At 39.3% G+C, this 21,635-nt stretch overlaps 1 long non-coding RNA gene across 1 annotated transcript in view; it reads right to left on the bottom strand.

Moving 5' to 3' along the window:
- Positions 1-21,635, bottom strand: part of LOC108531942 (uncharacterized) — a 99,542-nt gene that overhangs the window by 29,792 nt on the left and 48,115 nt on the right. The window contains exon 2 of the long non-coding RNA XR_001886318.1: positions 12,863-12,960. This is a non-coding gene — a long non-coding RNA (uncharacterized LOC108531942). The remainder of the gene's footprint in view (positions 1-12,862; positions 12,961-21,635) is intronic.

The following is a 21,635-nucleotide window of genomic DNA, read 5'->3' as shown; positions in this document are numbered from 1 at the left end:
CATTTTGCCATGAAAAAATGCAGGTTATAATTTTTTTTTTTTTTTTTTTTTGAGACAGAGTCTCGCTCTGTCACCCAGGCTGGAGTACTGTGGCCAGATCTCAGCTCACTGCAAGCTCCGCCTCCCAGGTTTATGCCATTCTCCTGCCTCAGCCTCCCAGGTAGCTGGGACTACAGGCGCCGCCACCTCGCCCGGCTAGTTTTTTGTGGTTTTTAGTAGAGACGGGGTTTCACTGTGTTAGCCAGGATGGTCTTGATCTCCTGACCTCGTGATCCACCCGTCTCGGCCTCTCCCAAAGTGCTGGGATTACAGGCTAGAGCCACCGCGCCCGGCCAGACAGGTATAATCTAAAGATGGATTTTCTCTCATGCGAAAAACAGCCTAAAAGTTTGAAGGAATGTTATAAATCATCTAATATCATTCTTAACTAATGAAGGAATCTTATATATAGTATGACCGACAATTGATAAATACTTTGATTCATTCATGTATTCAACCATTCACTTATTGAACAAATATTGGTCATCTACTGTGTGTGAAACATTATGCTAATTGCTGGGGTAAGATGATGCGTAAAAACAGACAAGGTTCATTTCTTTCTGGAGATTATAGTCTAGAGGTGGAGGGAGAGACAAAAATGTAAAACTGTGACAAGTACTGTAAAGGAAAGGTATCCGGGGCTATGAAAACCTAAAATGGGAAGGTTTGACTCAGTCAAGGAGGTTGAAGAGGGCTTCTCTGAGAAAACAGTGCGAGAGATGAGATCTGAAAGAAGAGTAAAAGTTGACTGTGGTGAAGAGGGAAGGAAAATGTGTTCCAAGAATAGGAAACTACATGTGCAAAGGCCCTGTGGCAAGTGTTCTTAAAAGGCACGGTGGCTCATGCCTGTAATCCCAGCACTTTGGGAGGCCAAGGCAGGCAGATCACGAGGTCAGGAGATCGAGACCATCCTGGCTAACACAGTGAAAACCCGTCTCCACTAAAAACACAAAAAAATTAGCCAGGCATGGTGGGGGGCGCCTGTAGTCCCAGCTACTCAGGAGGCTGAGGCAGGAGAATGGCGTGAACCCGGGAGGCGGAGCTTGCAGTGAGCCAAGATTGCGCCACTGCACTCCAGCCTGGGCAACAGAGTGAGAATCCGCCTCGAAAAAAAAAAAAAAGGAAAAGGAAAAGTGTGATTGATGTAGAAAAGGCAAGGGGATGAGGCACGACTGAAACATTCCATGCTGTGTTAAGGCAGTGAAGAAACACCTAGGAAGTTTAAGAAGGGATGTGGTGTGACCAGATTTCCAATAGAAAACTCACTCTGGCTACTGTGTAGCGACCAGAGGGGTAGAGTAAAACTAGCTAGGAGTTACATAGGAGTCCAGGAAGAAGGTGATGATAGTTTGAACTAAGGTAATGATGGCAAAGTTGGAGAAGAAGTGAACAGAAGTAAAAGGTGGGTGTGTGGGAGGTAAAACTGACAGGGCTTCCTGAAGGACTGGATATAGCTCCTGGCTAATTTTGTATTTTTAGTAGAGACAGGGTTTCTCCATGATGGTCAGACTGGTCTCAAACTCCTGACCTCAGGTGATCCACCCTCCTCAGCCTCCCAAAATGCTGGGATTACAGGCGTGAGCCACCACGCCCAGCAAGGCAATGTATCTTTTCTTTAGTTAATGGTGGTGTTGGCAGAAGTGGTGATGGTATTGATGGTGGTAGGAACAGCAGTTTTGTTATATCCTGTCTTTTCATTCTCCTCTAGAAAATATCTTCCCTGGCTGGGTGTGGTGGCTCATGCCCATAATCCCAGCACTTTTGGAGGCTTTGGCCGGTGGATCACTTGAGGCCAGGAGTTCCAGACCAGCTTGGCCAACATGGCAAAAACGTCGTCTCTACTAAAAATACAAAAACTAGGTGGGCATGGTGGGGCACACCTGTAATCCTAGTTACTCAGGAGGCTGAGGCACAAGAATCACTTGAACCTGGGGGGCGGAGGTTGCAGTGACTGAGATCGCACCACTGTACTCCAGCTTGGGTGACAGAGTGAGACTCCGTCTCAAAAAAAACAAAAAGTTAAAAGAAAGAAGATATCTTCCTGTTATCCTTAGCCTCCCTAGAACAACTACCCTACCTCTCCTGCTATTTTCACTCAAGCCCAAACATGTAAGTATATTAATATTGCCTCTTTCCAACTCTCAGATCCTATTCACACCACTACCATCCAACCTCAACTACAGTGGAGCATGCTCTTGCCAAGCTGCTCTTCCTAATTTTCAATCCACTGGACACTTTGCAACTCTTACTCAGCTACAGTTGATATCCCAAATGCCATCTTCTTAAAATGATTTTCTCCCTTGGATTCTTTCCCTGTCTCCTCCTCTGATTCCTCCCACTCTATCTTCCCTTTATATTGGCATTCCCCAACATTTATCCCTAGACCAATTTTCTTCTCTCTATACACTAACCCTGGGCAATATTACCCACTCTTATCTTCCTATATGCTCTTGATATCCAAATATAATACATAGCTCCAGTTCTGATCACTCCCCAGAATTATTCTGTCTACTATCAATGAGCAAGTGGACAAAACACAGGAACATTACAAAACATCACCTTTTCCTCCCCCTGCTCCAACATGCATACACACACACACACACACACACTTGATTCTTTTCTTATATTCTCTCTTGATGAGTACAGCCAATTGCAGTCATTTTCTCCATAAATATCTATTGAATGTTACCAAGTGCTTGCACATAGCTAGCCAATGATGAAAGCTAGAAACATCAGAATCCCAATTCCTCTCTCCTCTTATTCCTCAGATCTAATGGTTTATCAGGTCCTATACATTCTATCCCGGAAACACATTTCCAACAACTGATCTCTCTCTCCACCCCTTCCACTACTGAATTAGCTCAGAGTCTCATTCATTGCAACCACCTCCTAAACTATATCCTAGTCATCAGTCTCTTCCATTCCAGTCCATGTTCCATGTGGCCACCAGAATAAGCATGACAGTATAATTTAATCACATTACTTCCTTATAGAAAAACCTCCACTGACTCTCTTGCTTGCCAGATTCCATAATATTGCTTTAAAAAGTGATTTACAATTGAAATGCAAATGCGGTCTAATTTTGTTTTACTCCTCTACTCTGAAAGCCTGAATTGCTCCTCATCATTGCCTGGCATATGCTACACCTGGTCAGTTTTCTACACAACTCATGCCATGGACTGAGCATTTGTGTTCCCCACAAAATTCATATGTTGAACTCCTAAACTCAAGGGGATTGTACTAGGAGGTGGGGCATTTGGTAGGTAATTAGGTCATGAGGATGGAGCTCTAAGAAATGGAAATAGTCCCCTTATAAAAGGGACTCCAAAGAGCTCTCTCACCCACTTTTGCCATGTGAGTTCACAGCAAGAGGATGGCTTTCTATGAGCCAGGAAGGGAACCCTTGCCAACCTCTGAATTTGCCAGTGCCTTGAACTTGGACCTCCCAGACTCCAGAACTGTGAGAAATAAATGCGTATGCTTAGGCCACCCAGTTCACGGTATTGTTATATAGCCTGAACTAACTAAGACGATTCACATTATAAACCCTAGCTCCAGGATTACCTTCTCTGGCAAGCGTTTACCAATTCTTCAGGTAACAAGCTTCTGATTGTTTTTCATTGTCCCAGAATTTTTTCTTTTTTTTTCAAACTCATATCTTAGCACTTAACAAGATTTATTATAATTATTTATTGATATTTTAGTCTGTCACACTAGACTATGATCTCCTTGCATATAGGGGTCTTGTTTATTTATCTTTGTACTTTCACTGCCTAGCACAGGACATGGCATATTGCAGGCAATCGATAAACATTTGCTGAATAAACAAAACAAGGAGTTAAAAAGTAACTGCATGGAAGAGAAAATATCATGCCCAAGGCACAGAAAAGTGTGTTGCTCTTTGGGTATGTCTAGCAGCACAGTATGACTGGTGCTTGTAACAGTTGAGAAAGGATGTAAGAAAAGAGTTTGGAAAAGTTGGTTGGAGCCAAATTGTGAATTGTATATCAAGCTGAACTTATATTTTATCCCATAGGTTATTAAGAAGCTATAAGGAATCAGCCTTTAATTTTTAGTTTGAAATTCTTACAGTACGATTTTTATGGGTTTATAGTTTGAAATTCCAGCTGTATGATTTCTATCAGTTAGACTTTGGTAGCTGACAACAGAAATCACTCTAAGAAGAAAGGAATTTATGCTACAATATCAGGTATGTAGTTCACAAAAACATTGGAAGGGTTGGAAGAGCAGACTACGCAGAGGATCTAGGAGAACCTCCCAGTCCCCAGAATCACAAGACGCCCCTTGGTAAACAATGTTACCCCCACCTTGTGCTGAAAGTTGCCAAGTAAGGAAGTTTCTGCCATAGTCTGCACCAACAAAAATGGGTGCCTTGCTTAACTCAGTTCTGAATTCATGTTTCATACAACTACATCTGATTGATGGAACCTAAGTTACATTTGAAAACCTCACTGTAAGAGGATCTGGGAAATGTAATTTGTGGCTTCCAGACTCTATGATTCTAGAAGGAGGTTGGAATGGATGATAAGTGAGGCAATCCACTGTATCAACCACAGTTCTTATGTTTCTAAGTATGTATTTTATTTGGGGTCAATGAGAGCTCTTTACTTCCTATACTGCAGATGTTGTATTAGTCATTTATTGCTGTAATAATGCCAGGTAACAAACCCAAATATCTTAGTGGCTTATAGCAAAAGACATCTGCCTTCTTACGCTCAGTACTGCAGGTCAGCTGGGTGACTCTGACTTAGGCTGCAGTTGGGCTCTATCTAGTCTATCCCACAAATCTTCACTGTGAGGCCTAGGCTGAAGGGGGAATAGCACAGAGAGTGTGCTTTTCTCATGACAGATCCCAAGAGTGCAAAAGAAACGCTACACCTCATGAAAAACATAAGAAGCTCCCCATTATAAAAGCTGCAAAATATCTTGGAGATTCATTCCTGAATGCTAGAGAAGTAAAACAGTGCCCCCCACCCAATATAGAGGGGAACTAATAAACACAAACTGTCTTCACAATCATACCAACCCTTTGATACTAGAATGTAGCAAACTAAAATGAGATGTAGACTGAGTCACAGGCTTCGAATCTTGTGAGAAAAGAAGCTAGGAGAGGATCAGGTACATGTTTTTTGAATAATTTCATGCTTCTTGCATCATCCTTGTTTATTTCCCTCTTGTCCTCCCCATTTATTCATATAATAAACAAGTATTAACCATCTAGTATGTACCATATGGTAGGCTAAATGCCTCGGAGTCAACAGTAAGAAAGACAGTGAAATGCCTTTGCAAACATTATAAAAGTGAAAGAGATCTGACCTGGCCCACCCCAACTCTTGCCTTTAGCTTTCAAGCTGCCTTAATCATTCCTGGGCTTAGGCTGAGCCAACTTAGTTTATAGTTTAAATGATATTGGGCCTTCCCCAATACTCAATTGTCTTTGCAAAGCTAATGAAAGGCCATCAGGCTGGGGAAAGAGAGGGATCTGAGTTCTGCTAAGATATAGACATAAATTGTCAGACATTCCTGCAGATAATACCAGTATTGTAGGTTGGCCTTTAAAATACCTTTTCAGGATTTTTACATGTCTGCCAATCCTGCTCTTGTGACCTCACTCAGAAGTGATTCAACACAAGAGGACATCTTTGACCCCCTTATGAGTTCATCTCCACCCCAATGAATCAGCAGCAAGCCTAGCCACCCCCATCTTTTCCCGCAAACTGACTTTGAAAAACCCCTAACCTACAAGCTTTGGGGGAGATGATTTGAGTACTAACTCGATCTCCCACATGGAATGGTCAGCCTCGTGTCTGTTAAACTCTTTATTTACTGTAATGCTGTGGTATTTATTTTTGCAGCAGGCAGGAAGAACCCCTTGGGTGGTTACAATAGACGTAGATCCCTGGAGTACAGAAGCCAATTCAGATAAGTAACTAGGTATTAATAATTAAAATAGTGTGGTGTAAGCCAAAAATAAAATTATAGGCCCCCCAAACAACTGGATGGACCCCTCATCTTGGCCAAGGGGATTCCAAAGAAACCTGAAAAACTAGTTCAAGCCATGATGGAAAAGGAGGTATTGGACATGCCTCATTATAGCTTTTTCCTTGGAGGTTGAGGCAAAACTGATCAGCATTAACACCAAAACAAAAATCATAAGAATGATAAAACAGACTCTTTGTGGCAGTAAGATACCCAGCTCCAACCTGACTTTGGTATAGCATTGCATGACAGATAACAGGCCCTCAAGGAAATCTAAGTAGGTTACCCCAAAATATATTTGTCTGACATACTTTGAAATGCCCTGCAAAACTGTCTTGTAGGGGAATTTGCATTCTGTAGGCTCTTCTTCCCCTTCTAGGTATTTCCCACATCCAGTAGATATGAAGAGTCTGACACCTTTTAAGATCTGATGAGAGACATTTACTTACCATCTGTTCTCTCTGAAGCCTGCTACTTAGAGGCTTCATCTACATAACAAGAGCCTTGGCTTATGCAGCTCTCCTTCACTCAAGCATTTCTTTCTGCTGATGTCAACTCTTCAGGCAAAGTTTAATTCTTTCAACCAACCGTTCATCAGAAAATCTTTAAATCACCCATGACCCGGAAGCTACCACACCCACCCTTCAAGATGTCATGCCTTTCCGTGCCAAACCAATGTATACCTTACATGTATTGATTTATGTCTTTGCCTGTAACTTCTGTCTCCCTGAAATGTAGAAAACCAAGCTGTAACCCAACCACCTCAGGCACATGTTCTCAAGACCTCTTGGGACTGTGCCCTGGGTCATGGTCACTCATATTTGGCTCAGAATAAACCTCTTTACATATTTTACAAAGTTTGGCTTTTTGATCAGTAAGTGCCAAGGAATGGAGAGGAACAAGTTTATGGAAGAAGCACCCCGTCCAGACTGAAAAGATGAGTGATAATTAACCAGAAAAAGAAAGAATATTTCAGGTAGCAGGAAAGCTATGTGGGAAACCCAGGGGCATGGAAAGAGAACAGAGCCTGGTGTTTGAGACACTCTCTGAGCCCCCCATAGATGGAGAGGAGAATGTGACTGTGAAGGCTGACATGTAAGCCAGGGCCAGGTCACAAAAGGCCTAGTAAGGGTTTAAGAGCAAAGAGCTAGAAAGTTTTCACTTTGTTCCTTAATAGTTAGGCAGGTATTTTTGAAAGAGAAGATTTCGTAGGGCATGATGAGGAGCTTTGAGTGTGAATAGTAGTGGTGGCAGTGTCAGTCAGAGTGGCCCAGAAGGAGGGAGTGAAGATGACTTGGTGAGCTAAGTTGGGGGTGTCTCTCCTTCTGGTGCCTTCAAGCAAATGTCCTCAAAGAGATCAAGGTGAGGTGTGCCCTCTCCTCCCCACAGTTGGGAGGTATATCAAGATCACCCTGTGGATTTTGAAACCACCTTTGCAAAAATTATAATTGAGGAAATTATGACAGTGAAAGAGATCAGACCTAACCAACTCTATCTCACTTCTAACCTTTAAGCTGGGCGTAGGCCAAACTAACTTTGGGAAGAAATTCAGTTCATGGTTTGACTCTGAAACAAAATTGATAATAGCCCTTTCCCAAAAAGACACCCAACTTGCCTTGGACTAATCTGACTTTGCAGGACTAACATGTTAGATATAAGATTAGAAATTATGGTTTACAGGTCACACAGCCACTGGCTCCAAGAGTCTGAACCTCCCCAAATTGCTCCTGGTGATAACATCACTATTGTAAAATCTAAGATCAGTGCTTGAGCTATTTTGCAGACCCTGCACTGGATGGATCAGCTGACACCACCCAGACCTGTAATCTGGCTCAACAAGTTCTGCCATCCCACTCAGGAACAGAAGACAGCAAGAAAATTCACTTCAACCCCTAGGATTCCATCTCCAACCTGACCAATCTGCACTCCCCACTTCCCGAGCCCCTACCCGCCAGATTATCCTTAAAAATTCCAACTCCAAATGCTCATGTAGACTACTTTTGAGTAATAATAAAACTCCTGTCTCCCACACAGCTAGCTCTGCATGAGTTACTCTTTTTCTGTTACAATTCCCATCTTGGTAAATCAGCTCTGTCTAGTCAGCAGGCAAAGTGAACCCATTGGGCAGTTACAAATTTTACAAACACACCACACTAGTTTTACCACCCCTTCCTCTCTCCCTTTTCCCCCAACCATCCATAGCTATGAGCAAGTCACTTTCTCAGGTGTATCAAGGTAGAAGAACAGGTAAAGAAATACTGCCTTAGAGGTTAAGAAGCAGCTGAAAAATTCTGAGATACTTGCAAACATGAGTGTATCTTCAAGTATGGTTGGATACTTGGCCAGATTTGTATTTTAGAAAACATCTCTACTTCTTAGGGAAGGAAAAAATAGGTTTATGCTCTTGACTAAATGTTTATGTTTTCTTAAAACTAATGTGTTGATATCCTAACCTCCAAAGTGATAGTATTAAGAGGTACAGCCTTTGAGAGGTGATTAAGTCATGAGGATGAAGCCCTCATTAATGGGATTAGTGCCCTTATAAAAAACAATATAAACCACAAATAACTCCCTTGTCCCTTCTATCACATGAGGACATACCAAAAAGATGAAAAGACAGCCATCTACAAACCAAGAAGTAAGCCCTCACCAGATACCAAATCTGCTGGCATCTATATCTTAGATTCACAGCCTCTAGAACTGTGAAAAAATTATTTTCTGTTGTTTATAAGCTATTGAGTATATGGCATTTTGTTGCAGAAGCCCCAAAGGACTACAACATTCGGTACGGTGAGTTAGGATGCCAGTGCAATAATTACCCCAAATAAGAGATGATGAGGCCTGTATTAAGGTGGTGGCTGTAGGGATAAAAAAGAGGGCCAGGTTGCGCAGACACTTCCAAGGTGACATTAAATCTGAGAGTAAGAAGAAGGAGGTAAGGCAGACCCTGAGACTCTGGCTTGGGCAGAAGGAACTCTGTTCTGGGTTCTCCTTGGGGTCCTCTCAGTCAGTGCTGCTGCCCCACCTCCTGAACCCAAGAATGCCTGACTCCTCCTGTAATACTAGGGCCAAAAGAGATAGCCAACTTCTGAATTGCCCCTACATACCAATACTTAAAAGTTTTGAAATTCTTTCTGAAATAACTTTTGCCAGACAGTTTTCAGGTCACCCACAAAAATCTATATGGGCAATATTCACTTGGATGCCCCTGGCTAAATCACCTTACCAGTGACTTTGAGACACTGTAGATCTCTTAAACCACATATGTAGAGATTTAAATAACCATCTTACAACATGAAAGAGAGATCTACTGTACAATTTTGTGCCTAGGGTAGGTCAGTCAAATTATTACTGGCTCTAATTATCACCCCCATAGCTGCTAAATTCTTTACCTGCAGCAGAGTAGAACTCCAGAGGTGAGAAATTCTTTCCTTCCTTTGAAAATGCCAAGGAAAAAACCCAAAGGAGTGACTTCCAGTACGAACCTTAGAAATCAAATCAAACCTACACTGTACACAAAGACAGGACAGGCAGAGGGAAAAGCACAGCAAACATGGAAAATAACTTACTGGAAAGTCAAAGGTCTAATGTTGAGTTTAGTTCTAAATTACCTCCTACTGTGACTTGGGTGTGTAAATTCGGGAGCTGTAGCACTTCAAAGCAGCAAACAGTGAATAGAAGAAGAAAGAAGAGTAAAAAAGAAGTCGAGAGTAGGCAGTCCTTATGGTATTTTATATTTTATACTCATTCATGCTGAATTAAGATGTGAACAGGGAAAGTTATGTTATCAATCAGAACTTGGAGAAACACGATGAATAGCAGTGAGGCAGTGAGGACTTGGCATAGGGAAGATCAGATCCCATGGAAGGACTCTTCAGCAGAGAGAGAAAGCTACTTTGATGATTGCCACTATCTTTTACTTTTTTATTTTTTTTCCCCCTATCATCTATAATGACATGAGCCATTGTCTTTTAAAGAAAGATTTAACTCCGTAATGGCAGGGTTTTCCCCACCTCTTTTGTGAATTACCTACCTCACCAAACACTTCACCCTCTCCCACCAAACTCATCGTCTGAAAGTTTCATTCACATCAGTCTCATGGGAGACAGCAGTTTCACTAAGAAAATATACAAGGTCAACAGATTCCCAGGCTAACCAGACAGCATTCATTTTCAACTAACATCATCCATTGTCCTCCAGGTGAAATCAGTTTTTAGCATCAGGATTCTGACTTCCTTCTCCATTAATCCCCATCCCCACTTATGCCTGCAGTAGCCTCATAAGATGATTTGGAGAATCAAGTTCAATATGAAGAGGAACATTTGAAAAATAATTAAAAACCAAAATTCCTGAGCTCACACCTCCAAACTCCTGAAATGTGATGATTTCTCAGGAGGCCTCAGCTCAAAACTGAAGCAAAAGGGAAAGGAAAGAGAAAAGGAGGAAAAAACTGGAATGTTCATTCACAAGGGGAAAAATTAGGGGTACACATGGTTACATGAATCCAGGTGTATATCAAAGATTAATCTTTTAACTCTGTGAATGCTTTAATAGGAACTAAAGCTTTACCTACATGGGACAAATGACCCTAATTCTCCCTCCTAGTGTGCTTGTATTTCTATAAGAAATTCAATTTTTTTTCTATTTTGTGAGCATTTACAACATCTGTCTAGAAGCCAGGCAGAGAATAATATAGTAGAGGATCAAAGTATGAAAACTGACACCCTGGAGAATTCTCTATGGGGGAAGGTAATGATGTCATAGGTTGTGTGGGAGCAAATTTCCCTTGGCTGCTGTGCCCACCATCATGACAGACTTAAAGCAGAATCTCCATGCTGACTACCAAAGCCATCTGAGCCACATGAGATGCAGGTCAGCATGTGCCAATTTCATAACTGGGTTTAAAATTAGGGTCACAGTTAGGTAATTTCTTCTAACTTTTGCAATGGGAGAAGAAGCCCTTAAATCCACTGATATGCCATGTAACTACATTTATCATAATGATCCAGGGTTTCTTTTATAATTATGTTCCAAGGATTCAAATCCAGAACTGTGAATAATTAACCAAAGTAATTATATATTCTTACTTCCATATCGCAAGACTGAACAGAAATAGAACCGAGTTCGTGATGTTGAGATACAGATGTAACAAAGGATGATGGATATTCTGTCCTGGCTGCATGTTAATGTCAGCAATGGAGAACGGCAACCCACTTAAAGGGACACAAAAGAGAGCTGGGACATGGGTTTGGAAGTCATAGAACCTGATTCCGCCTTTTACTCCCTATGTGGCCTCGGGGAAGTTACCAAAGCCTTCAAAAGTTCAGTTTCTTCATTTGTCACAGTTAAGGTATCATGATTTACTTTATGTGGGTTTGGGAGATAACAAAATCTAATAATCCATGTGAAAGCCATAGTTGCTGGGCTGTGGTCTGTGCCCAGGATTAGTTACCATGACAGTTTCAGTCAGGGTGCTGGCAGGAAACAGTAGGTCAATTTGAGGAGATTCTAATCAAGGGACTTTTTACCAAGGCAATGGAGCAGGGTTTAGGGAACGCTTGGGGGATCGTGCAGAACCTTGGGGCCAGTAATGACCGCCCTGTTATAGCCCCTCAGCCTGGAGGAAGCTAAAGAGGGAAGACTGTGCCAAGAAGGCTAACAGGAGCTGCAATTCCTTCCAAGAAAGATGCCTGAGGACAAACACCCCAACCTCACTCTCCTCTCTCCTTCCAGTCTCCTCCGGGTGCATGAAGGCCAGAGAATACAAAAGCCCTTCCTCATAGTCTATGTAGTTTAGCCTCTTGGGTTTCAGACCAGTGTGAAGAAGGGCGGAAGAGCATGTAGAAGATATTAGCACAGATACAGATTTTTGAGGCTATACTGTTAAATAACCAAGCTCAGTCATTTACTGAGTGCCTAAGATAGTGTCCAGCACATGACGTGTGCTCAAGGAATGTATTTTTATTTTTAGCTATTTTTTATTTTGTTATTGTATTTTAGATCCAGGGGCTACAATGTGCTGATTTGTTACGTAGAGATACTGTCTTATGGTGATGTTTGGGCTTCTGGTGAACCCATCACCCAAACAGTGAATATTGTACCCAATAGGTAATTTTCCAACCCTCACCTCCCTCCCATCTTTCCCTTTGTTTCGGGCCCCTAGTATCTATTTTTTTCCCATCTTTATGACCATTTGTACCATTGTTTAGCTCCCACCTATAAGTGAGAATATGCAATATTTGATTTTCTGTTTCTGAGTTAGTTCACTTAGGTTAAATGGCCTCAGCTCCATCCATGTTGCTGCAAAGGATGTGATTTCATTCTTTCTTTATGGCTGATAGTATTGCGTGGGGTATATGTACCACATTTTCTTTATCCAATCCACCATTGATGAACACTTAGGTTGATTCTTTGACTTTGCTACGGTGAATAGTGCTGCAATAAACATATGAGTGCAGGTGTCTTTTTTTCTCTGAGAAATATGGGATTATGTAAATGCAGGTAGCTTTTGGTGAAATAATTCCTTTTCCTTTGCGCAGATACCTAGTAGTGGGATTGCTGGGCAAATGGAAGTTCTATTTTTAGTTCTTTGAGTAATCTCCTTACTGTTTTTCATAGGGAAAAAAATCTCTGTACTGGTTTTCAATGTGAACTACTTCACATTCCCACCAACAGTATATAAATGTTCCCTTTTCTCTGCATCTTCACCAACATCAGTTATTTTTTGACTATTTAATAGTAGCCATTCTGACTGGTGTGAGATGGCATCTCACTGCAGTTTTAATTTGCATTAAAAATCTTTTTTAATGGTTATATAAATTACCTTATGAGTCAGATTCCAGTTCCTTTATGGATATTCTGCCTTTTCCAGAATATGTATGACAAGTAAATCATTCATGGAGTCAAGCCATCGCAGGGTATCTAGAATCAGGAAGCAAAGTATTTCAGACAGGGCTGTGCAGAGAGGCAGAGGATGAATTCCTCCCCTGCCCCAACACACACACACACACACACACACACACACAAACACACACACAGCTGACAGTGTTGACAAAGCCTGGGTTGTGTTTTCAGCCTCTCGAGCCATAACATGCATAGATGAAGAGTCATCATGGTTACAACATCTGAGCAAGCGACTGAAAATCCAAGCCTACGCATTCAGCTCACATTTTCCTTTGTGAGAACATGAAGGGAGAAGTTGCTGCTGACTTCAGAGTCAATGCTGACAGACGATTTCACATGAAAAAACAACACCCATGTAATACTATAGCTCAGTTTGGGGGCTGCTGGAGTTGACACATCATTCAAGGAGATAAACAAGTCTGCCAGCTGTCATACCATGTGGCACAGCCAGGGACTTTGAGCCAGTCAAAAACAAAGCCCTGCACAAAGAGGCCTAGGCTTACTTGGAAATTTATTTGAATTCTACGTGTACATTAGTCCGTGATTTAAATCGTTTTGTAAAGTGGTGTCATAGAATGCAACTTTGGGAAGGGGGAGAGAGTGGAGATGAATATGAAGATGCTACAAATGATTTTACAAATAGACCATCCTGGTAATGTGTAGCACAAACCGCTGGAAGTCAGGGGTGAGGAATTGTCCCTGTCACTTTAACCACCTTCTAATATCACCAGAGCTATCCAAAAATCTCCATGGGAAGAACTCTTCTTAAATTTTAGAAGGAGAAAAATTGAAATGGAAAAGAAAAATTTAGATGTTATCATCTATGAATCAGGTACCATAATCAATCAATATAATCTCTGCAAGCAAATGACTACTATGGAAGGAATCATATTTTTGAATGTCCTCAGCCTCTATGCTTTAATGATAACCAAAAAATTATCAATATTGTGCTATTTAACAGCATAACGACTATTGGATTTGGACTGTTAAGGCTCTCTTGCGCTAATATTTTTTAATCTATCACCTGGACCTCTTGTGACTGCATACTCTTTGAAAGGAGGAGGAGGAAATGAATACCTTCAACATTTGCCTTCATAGTCTCCCTTTACTGGTCACCTTTGCACTCATCTAAAGTGCTTCCTCAGAAAACTTCTAAAAGAAAAATAATGATTTCACACTAATATTACAAAAAAAACACAAGATTTACTTTTTGTTAGTAAATTTTCAATTTTAGAAGAGTTTTAGGTTTAGAGAAAAGTTGCTCAGAGAGTACAGTGGGTTCCCTTCTGCCCTGGAGCCAGTTTCCTTGTGTTAAGCTCATATGGGTGACACATTTGTCACAACTGATGAACCAATTTTGGTGCATTGTTATTAACTAAAGTCCAAACCTTATTTGGATTTCAAGGCTTACTCTATTAAAAGAACTTTTCCCATTGGAAACAGAGTACTACAACTCTGGGAAGGTGGGGGAATCAATATTTACCTTAACGGGTATGGATTTTGACCTCAACTGCTCATTTTATCTGACCCCATCACCATAGCATTTTTCTACCAATTCAAAACATTTCAGGGACAGTAGACCAAAGGACAGAGCCCCAGTCTGGAGAAACGTGTTCATGGAGAAATATGTCTCAGCCTTAATTCTGTTCTGCCTTAGAAGAGCCACTCAACTTTTCTTTGAGCCTAAGTTCTATTTCCTACAAAATGAAGAAATCAAATTATTAATAGGTGATTTCTGAAATTCCTTACAGCCTGAAATTCTGTGATTCTAGAATATCTGAAAACATCTTAATGTTTATGTGGCAAAGGTTTAAATATAGGGTTAGAAGATTGTAATTCTGACTTTGTCACAGACTTTTAAACCAGATTTGGGGTTTCTTTTTTTTTTGAACCTCACTCTGCCTCCAGACTGGAGTGCAGTGGCGCAATCTCAACTCACTGCCCTCTCTGCCTCCTGGGTTCAAGCAATTCTCCTGCCTCAGCCTCCCTAGTAGCTGGCATGACAGGCATGCACCACCACGCCCAGCTAATTATTTTGTATTTTTAGTAAAGACGAGGTTTCACCATGTTGGCCAGGATGGTCTCAATCACCTGACCTCTTGCTCTGCCTGCCTCGGCCTCCCAAAGAGCTGAGATTATAGCCGGGGGGTTCTCAATATTAAAACTTGCCTAGAAGAAGTTAATAATGCCAAAATGCCTGTTAATGAGCATCATATACACAAATAGTTTCACTTAAAGAATGTGGGCCAGGTGCGGTGGTTCACACCTATAACCCAGCACTTTGAGAGGCTGAGGTGGGTGGATCACTTGAGGTCAGGAGTTCGAGACCAGCCTGGACAACATGGTGAAACCCCATCTCTACTAAAATACAAAACTTAGCTGGGCATGGTGGTGCATGTCTGTAGTCCCAGCTACTCGGGAGGCTGAGGCACGAGAATTGCTTGAACCCGGGAGGCGGAGGCTACCATGAGCTGAGATAGTGCCACTGCACTCCAGCCTGGGTGACAGAGTGAGACCTTGTCTCAAAAAAAAAGAAAAAAAAAGAATGTGACTAAAATTTACAAAATTTACAGGGACAGTCATTCAATATTGACTTTAACATTGTCCCACTCTCTTATGGTCTTCTAAAGACTTCTTATACCATTTCATTTCTTCTCATAAGTAACCCAGAATAAAATCTAATGTTGATATTTTGTATCCTTTTCTTTAAAGAAGAAAATAGACTACAAATTCTAGTAAACAAGTTAGTGTAAATTATTCAGCATCAATACAAAAGTGCTAAAGCATCACACCAGGATTTTACTTGGAATATAAAAGTCAATTTTTCTGCCTAACTACAGACAAAGTACCAACATCTTATTGATTCAAGAGTAAAGAACTTTTATAAAGGTTTAAGGCATATTCGACACGTACAAAATGTCTTAACACCCAGCAGATGACATCATTGAGGGCAAAACAAAAGAAAACAACATTTTGCAACCCTAACTTAAAGAAAATGTTATATCGGTTTCCCATAAAAAATTAATGAGCATGTTTTGAAAAGTAGAGGTCATATAGGAAGAACATCCAATGTCACTGGCCAGAAAAAAGGAGCCGTGTGACAGTTGAAAGGGAAAAATCCCCCAGTTCTTTCAAGCCTGCTTCTATGTTCTTAAGGGGAATTATGCATTTGTTTTTTTTTTTTTTTTTTTTTTTTGAGAGCAGAAGTCCCTTGGGCTTTGTTGGCCCAAGCGCTGGAGTGCCAGTGGTGCATCCCTTGGCCTCACTGTACCCTCTGCCTCCCAGGTTCCAGCAATTCTCCTGCCTCAGCCTCTTGGGTAGCTGGGATTATAGGCTCCCACCACCACACCCAGCTAATTTTTGTATTTTTAGTAGAGACGGGGTGTCACCATGTTGGCCAGGCTGGTCTCGAACTCCTGACCTAACGTGATCTGCCCACCTTGGCCTCCCAAAGTGCTGGGATTACAGGTGTGAGCCACCACACCTGGCCGCATTTGAAAATTTTCAAGTGGTATTCACTGACTATGGAAATGAAAACATTTTTTCTCTGAGTGAACTCTTTGATGACATCTCCTTCCTCAAAAAAACTTTAAATATTTGTGTGTGTGTGCACATGTGCAAAATATGTATAAAATATACTATTCACATTATGTATATATGTGTATAATATATATCATGTGTAATATACACAATATATAATATATTCACACATAAGATGTACATTTGTATATATACACATATATGTGTAACTTTTTCTCACGAACAAACTCAAATGTATTCCTAACTCCACAGCACAGCCATATCAGGATGTACTACTTAATTTCACCTGGCCCATGCAAGCAAATCCAGTAAACAATACACAAAGAACATTTTTTAAAAGCCCAGTAATAACCATAATGCATAGTCTTATTTGTTCTATTTATTTTTCAAAATGTTTTCCAGTTTTATAGCCTGACCATCTGGGAGGACCACTGAATGAAAAAAGAAAAATTTGTGTATTTTGGAAACAGATCTAGGTTCTATTATTTACTAGTTGTATGACATTGGATATGGAATTTTACCTAAAACATGAGGACAATAAATCCTTTCCCGGGTTGCTGAAAAGGCTAAATATGATCACGTCAAATGCCTGAGCGTCCAGTGCAAGAATGGAGATCTATGTTTTCATTACTGTTTCCCACCTTTTGTATTCGTCATTTAATTAGTGATGCAGACACTACCGGGGACTGGCAGAGTATCTCACGGTATTCTTACTTATCCCTCTTCACTACTATTTATCTTTGTGTTAGTCTACAAATGCTCCACAGAAAACAGAGAAAAAACAAAGAATTCACAACTATATCTCAATATAACACCAAGACTTCCTTTTAAAGAAGTGTTTCCTCTGGAGACAAGGCAGAAGTTGTAAACAAATACTAAATGTTATTTTACTTTGTTATAATCATTGATTACTATTTGTCTTGTGTAAGAAAAGCTGCCGATCAGCAATTGCAATGTAATAAGTTGTATGTTGAATTACATTTGTTTAAGTAGCAAAGTCACAACTTTGAAACACAACACCTGAGGTCCAGATATTTTAAAAATAAATTCAAGAAAAATAAGAATTTAACTTACAAACGACTTTTCATAATAAGGGTCAATGAAATAGCATGAAAAGTTGGTATCCACAGACATTCCAAAGCTTTTATTTTATGAAATTTCTCCAAATAAACTTTTAAATAAAGTAACAAAAATAACTGATCAGAAGACCTTTTTTATTTTAAGCAATTAGTTTCAAAATGGCCAAAAGAAAAGAGACAAAAGTAAACTAAGCAATAAATAAGAAAACGTTTTAAAATGTCTTATTGGTATTGAGAGCTTCAATAACAGACTAGATCTGACCTTGAAGATAGGTCTTTTGAAATTACCCAATCAGTTGGAAAGAAAAGCATAAGAATGAAAAAGAATGAAGACAGCCTATAGGAATTTTGGGACACCATTAATGAACAAACATTTGCATTATGAGACATCTAGAAGATACAAAAATAGGGACAGAAAACTTATTTAATAAAATAATTGCTGAAAGCTTCCCAACTCTCGGAAGACATATGGACATCCAGACACATGAAGCTCAAAGATCCCCAAAGACATCCCCACTGAGGCACATTATAATTAAACAGTCAAAAGTCAAAAACAGAGAATTTTAAAAGCAGCAAAAGAAAAGCACCAAGTGACATATAAAAGAATGACCATAGATTATCAGCAGATACGTCAGCAGAAACCTTGTAGGCCAGAAAAGAATGGGATGACATGTTGAAAGTGTGTAAGCAAAACTGTCTGCAAAAATACTATACCCAACAAAGCTGTTCTTCAGAGATGAAGGAGAGTCTTTCCCAAACAAGCAAAAGTGGAGGAAAGTCATCACCAGTAGACCTGCCCTACAAGAGATGCTCAAGGAAGTTTTTCAGGTAGAAATGAAAAGACAGTAATTACTAATGTGAAAATACATGAAAGTATAAAATTCACCGGTAAAGGTAAATATAAGCAAACTCAGAATATCCCTACACTGTTATGGTGCTCTGTAAATCATATATCTATCTAGTACAAAGGTTAAAAGTCAAAACAGTAAAAAAAAAAAAAAAGCTACAATAAATTGTTAAGAAATCCACAATATAAAAAATGTAAATTGCAACATCAAAATACAATTTGTGGAAAAAGAGGGTAAATGTTTTGAGTTTTTGTGCGTGACTAAAGTTAAGCTGTTATCAATATAAAATGGTCCATTATAACTATAACATATTTTATAAGCCTCATGAAAACCACAAAGCACAAAAAGATAGTAAATACACAAATGATAAAGAGAAATTAATCAAAACTAACTGTTAAAGAAAATCACCAACTCACAAAGATAAACAAGAGAGGAAGAAAGAAACAAAGGATTCTAAAATAACCAGAAAGCAGGTGGGGTGCGGTGGCTCACGCCTGTCATCCCAGCACTTTGGAGGACCAAGGCAGGTGAGTCATGAGGTCAGGAGATAGAAACCATCCTGGCTAACATGGTGAAGCCCCGTCTCTACTAAAAATACAAAAAATTAGCCAGGCATGGTGGCACATGCCTGTAGTGTCAGCTACCCAGAGGCTGAGACAGGAAAATCTCTTGAATCTCTTGAACCTGGGAGGCGGAGTTTGCAGTGAGCCAAGATTGAGCCTCTGCACTCCAGCCTGGGCGACAGAGTGAGACTCTGTCTCAAAATAAATAAATAAATAAAAATAATAACCAGAAGACAATTAACAAAATGATAGTAGTAAGTCCTTACTCATCAACAATTAATTTGAAAGTAAATTAATTAAATTCTCCAATAAAAAACATAAAGTGGATAAATTTAAAAAACAAGATCCAACTATATCCTGCCTACACAAGACATAGGTATACTGAAAGTAAAGGGATGGAAGGAGTTATTCCACTCAAGTGGTAACCAAAAGAGAGCAGGGGTAGCTATAACTATATCAGATGAAACAGAGAGTCAAAAACTGTCACAAGAGACAGAAAATGTCATTACTTAATAATAAAAGGTATAATTTATGAAGAATACATAACTATTGTGAATATATATGCACCCAACATCAGAATACCTAACTATATAAAGCAAATAATAATGGACATGAAGGGAGAAATAGATTGCATTACGATAATAGCAGGGGACTTCACTACACCACTTTCAACAATGGACAGATCAACTAGACAGAAAATTAACGAGGGAATGCTGAAATTGAACTGCACATTAGATAAAATGCACCTAACAGATATACACAGAACTTTCCATCCAACAGCAGAATACACACTCTTTTCCAGCACACAGGTACACAGGGAACATTTTCCAGGATAGACCATATGGTAGGCCACAAAACAAGTCTTAACAAATTTAGAAAAATCAAAATCATATCAAATCTTGTTTCTGATCACAACGGTATGTAACTGGAAATTAATAAGAGAGGGAACTTTAGAAACTATAGAAATACATGGAAATTAAACAATATATTTTTGAACAACCATGAGTTAACTAAAGGAGAGAAATTAAAAGAGAAATTTTAAAATTTCTAGAGACAACTGAAAACAGAAATATAACATACCAAAGCCTGTGGAATATGACAAAGGCAGTACTCAGAAGAAAATTAATAGCAATAAACACCTATTTCAATACAGAAGAAAGAGCTCAAGTAACCCAATGTTGCACCCCAAGGAACTAAAAAAAAAAACAAACTAAACTCAAAATTAAAAGAAATGAAATAGTAAAGATCATAGCATAAATCAACAAAAATAGACAAAAAATACAAAAATCAACCAAATGAAGGATTGGGGTTTTGAAAATATAAACAAAATCAACACTCTTTAGCCAGAAAGAAAAAAACTCAAATAAAATCAGAGATGAACAAGGAGATATTACAACTGATGCCACAGAAATACAAAGAATTACAAGAAAATATTACGAACAACTACACACCAGGGAGTCCTAGCTGTATAACAACTCACTGCCACAAGAACTAATCCAGGGTATCCAATCTTTTGGCTTTCCTGGGCCACATTGGAAGAAGAAGAATTGTCTTGGGCCACACATAAAATACCCTAACACCAACAATAGCTGATGAGCTACACCAACAATAGCTGATCAGAAAAAAAAAAAAAAAAAAAAAAAAACTATAATATTTTAAGAAAGTTTACGAATTTGTGTTGGCCCACATTCCAAGCCATCTGGGCCGCATGTGGCACATGGGCTGTGTGTTGGACAAGCTTGAACTGATTTATTCCTTGATGAACCAATCTAGTCTCCTGAAAGTGAGGACTCAGTACTATAAGAATAGCACCAAGGCATTCAGGAAGAATCCATCCCCATAATCAAACACCTCCCACTGGGCTCTACCACCTCCCAAAATCACCACACTGTACTTAGATGGAAAGAATAATTCTGGTGTTCTATTGCACAATAGGGTGACTATAGTGGAGTGACAACAGTTAACAAGAATATATTTTGTATTTAAAAATAGCTAGAAGAGAGGATTTTGAATGTTCTCACTGCAAAGAAATAATAAATGCTTGAGTCAATGGATTTGCTAATTATCCTAATTTGATCATTATGCAATATATACATGCATATATATATATCAAAACATCACATTATATTCTATAAATATGTACAATTACTATGTCAATGAAAACTTTAAAGACATTGTTATTGTTAAAAAAAAAAAAAAAAAAAAAAAAAAAAAAAAAGCAAGTAAAATTAAACCATACAGGAAAACAAAAGAAATCGAAACAAATCTAAAATGTCAACACCCGGATCTAACCATTGTTAACATTTTGGTGAACATCTTCATAGATAAATCTCTATATATTTAGAAGATATATTTAACTTCTTATATATAAAAGTTTTAAAATATTCTCATCAGTGAGATCACACTATTTATACTGTCACTTGCCATTTCCACTTACCATGTTTGAGACATTTTTCAAGGTCACTAAATACAGATCTTTAACAATAGTTTAACACCTCATAGTATTTCACTGTAGCTTATTTAATGTAATTTATATAACTAAGTCATTTTTGTTGGAAACTTTTAGCTTCCCCATTTTGCTATTAAAATAATACTGCAATTATTATGTTAAATGTTATATACATTTAACACTTTGGTACATATTTCCAAAAGACATGTTACAA

This window comes from Rhinopithecus bieti, unplaced genomic scaffold, assembly GCF_001698545.2.
Source record: "Rhinopithecus bieti isolate Rb0 unplaced genomic scaffold, ASM169854v2 scaffold_7884, whole genome shotgun sequence".
In the NCBI taxonomy this organism is placed as follows: Eukaryota; Metazoa; Chordata; class Mammalia; order Primates; family Cercopithecidae; genus Rhinopithecus; species Rhinopithecus bieti.
Note: the sequence above shows the minus strand (reverse complement) of the source record. Positions and strands in the feature narration are given on the sequence as shown.